General features: G+C 34.9%; 1 protein-coding gene across 1 annotated transcript in view; it reads left to right on the top strand.

Moving 5' to 3' along the window:
• Window positions 1-1512: 1512 nt before the first annotated feature.
• The window catches only part of cyfip2 (cytoplasmic FMR1 interacting protein 2), a 24817-nt gene continuing 23336 nt past the window's right edge, over window positions 1513-2993 (top strand). Inside the window, exon 1 of the mRNA XM_016567874.1 lies at window positions 1513-1658. The gene's annotated coding sequence lies outside the window, so the exon portion shown is untranslated. The remainder of the gene's footprint in view (window positions 1659-2993) is intronic.

The raw sequence follows: 2993 nt of genomic DNA, 5'->3' as shown, positions 1-2993 counted from the left end.
ATATATATAAAATTAAAAACTGTAAATGCAGCTTAAATTATAAATGATGTAAATTGCATTGCATTTTGACAGATTATAATCTGTTGTATGAAAAATAATGACAGAATTTCATTTTTGGGTGAACTATGCCTTTAACTGAAAATACTGTATATTGTACAAATCAAATATTGTATTTATTTGTATATTTAATTTATTTCACAGATTTCTTATTTTCGCATTTATTCCACATTATGTCACTGAATTGTATTTTTCCTGTTTATATATATGACTTCTGCAAACACAAATCTGTCCCTTAGGAGGCACACATGAGCCATTTTTTTCACCACCAGTAGAAATGTTGTTTATTACTGTAATACAATAATGTTGCAGTGTATTCAACAAAGCATCACATTTACATCTATGTACTGATTCTCTCATTGATACTCCTATTTCCTTTGTTTACATAAAGCTTTATGCACAATAAACTCACAATTTCCTAAATGAAGTAAAAATTAGTAATAGTAATCTATTTGAGCACAATTGTGATTATATCAAAACTACTGTACTAACCAAGTCTTCAGACTGTTTATTATAACAAGCATGCAAGTATAAGCACATGATGCGGACCTGCTGTTACTGCTGATTGGTGCATAGTAACACAAATGCCTTCACTGGTTACTGTGACAACGGCACTGAATAGAAAAACACAGCAGCATGCCAATGTTCACCATATATGCAGCCTCAGGCCATAGTCACCAAAAAAGTGCATATTTCTTAAATGTGTTTCCAGAGCAATTAACTTTTTAAAACTAATGCAGAGAAAAAAAGAAGCAGAAATGCAATCAAGCAGGGCCGTCACTAAAATTGACAGGGCCTGGGCCCAATAAGTCGACAATACAACAGAGGACCTTAGTGGGCCCCTCGTCACAGATCCTTGGTCCTGGGATCAGTTCCCGGTTGTTGTAGTTGTTTTTGTTTGTTTTAATGTACTTCTGAATTTTATGTTGATTTGAAATTATAATTAGCAAAGACGTACGTTCTGATTAAAATTTTAATCTAATTGATTTTTGGTATTTGGGAAAATACTATTTGACATAAATGAACAACATGCTGTTTTTTTATATTTTTAGAAAAATATGCCCTCATAAAGAAAAACGCAATTCCAGGAAACATGTATTGCCTCTTAATAAAAAATGTTATCGGTAAATACACCTTAGTATATTTATAGATTATTTGTCTTTTTATATTCCTATAAACTTAAACCATCATTGTTCATGGCATAATAAAAATCGACCACAGTGATAGAGTGCTAAGTGGGTCAGAAGTAGCAGTCAAAGCAAATGTATGACAATGCATACTCATAAAACATCATAGAATTTGCACTTCTCTTACCTTCTTTGTTTATATTCATACTAAAATTAATCCACTACTTGAAGAATTTTAAAAATCGACTATGCAAACTGATGACTCACACCAGAGATGCTGATTTAAATGGGAGTCTGTCTCTTTAAGAACATGCACTTGCAGCCATTTTCTGCTCTTTGTGTGGGGTGGATTAGCGGATAGAGACCGAACCCAGAGCATCAATTCTACTCCACCGAGCAAACGCTGTTTCACACAGTTTCTCCCCGTTTTGCACTGACCGCCTGTTAGTTTAAGAGCGGACATGCAATTAGCAGGTAGGTAAATGTGAATATTTTCATGAATTACAGAGATGAGAGCGCTCGCTCGACGGTGAGCGCGAGATGATGGCACCAACCTGCGCGTGTAACGTTATTCCCCAACATGATGCTCAGTCATATTTTCACAACGAAAACGGCGTGGCTAGTACGTTGTTTCAAGTCAGCCGCCTTTATGTGCACATTTGAGGGCGTTTTACACTAATTTGGTGAAGATGGTTCATTATGATGGAGGTGCTGATAGCATCTCTCCGCTTTATGGGTGGGGTGCGGGGGGTGCGCGCGCGCACGTATCACATCTCATGTGTGATCGAACGCGTTTTATCTTTATTTGTTTACATTAGATCACAATTAGATTACTTAACGACCAGTGTCGTTTCATGTCGCCATAAGTACATTTTGGGAGGTTTTTAAAAATTCTTTCCACGAGCTGTCGAGCTTGCTCGTGCTGCTGGTGTCCGGTGACTGGGTTATTGCCAACCGAACCGTTATTTTGACGCCTTTGATGATTAAGAAATGCGTGTATGACACTTTAAATGACTGATTCCAGCCTTTTCCTTTAAATGCGTGGATGGGTTTTGCTTATGTTATGATTAAGGACCCATATTTTGAGTTTTTATGTCGTAGAATTGGGTTTAGTTAACATGTCCAAGCTGTTAATGTAATTCAGAAATGATCATTTAAACGATATTGCGAGGTAAAGACCAGCTTATTGTACGATATCCTGCTTAGTTAAATGCTAGTTATGATATTAAAAATACACGAACTTAAAAAATAATGATATGATTCAACATATTTTGTTAAATTAGTTTCAACCTTCCTCTAAGGAAAATAGTCCATTACAGACTGCTATTGGCCAACAACAAGACGAGCACTGCAACAATATTATTATTTTATGTATTAATCTGCAATCCATGTTAATTTAAAGTAATCTATTTCTATGTTTTTTTCTCTCATTCAGCTCTTTATATATTTTACCGGTTTAAATTCTGATTGATGTTTTCATTGTCTTTATGGATTTATAATCTAGCCCTCTATCAGAGTTTTAATTGCATAGATTAAAACTGAAGACCTCCAGGGCCATTTTTACCACAGTCGTTTTTAAACGAGGAGCGATAGGAGTGACATGAAAGTAGCACCAGTATGTTGCCATGGTTAACTGTTCAATATCCAGTTTAGTGGTCATTTGTACACTACAAACATATTTGTTCACTAATCAAGTACTCTTGAGAGAACTGTGTAAAGTAAGAAGTTAATTGTTGTCCAAACCTTAAAGTTGTGATTAAACAGAAGTAGCAACATATATATGTATATATATATATATATATATATATA

Source organism: Sinocyclocheilus rhinocerous, unplaced genomic scaffold (genome assembly GCF_001515625.1).
Source record: "Sinocyclocheilus rhinocerous isolate Xijiao unplaced genomic scaffold, SAMN03320098_v1.1 scaffold662, whole genome shotgun sequence".
NCBI classification, from domain to species: Eukaryota; Metazoa; Chordata; class Actinopteri; order Cypriniformes; family Cyprinidae; genus Sinocyclocheilus; species Sinocyclocheilus rhinocerous.
Note: the sequence above shows the minus strand (reverse complement) of the source record. Positions and strands in the feature narration are given on the sequence as shown.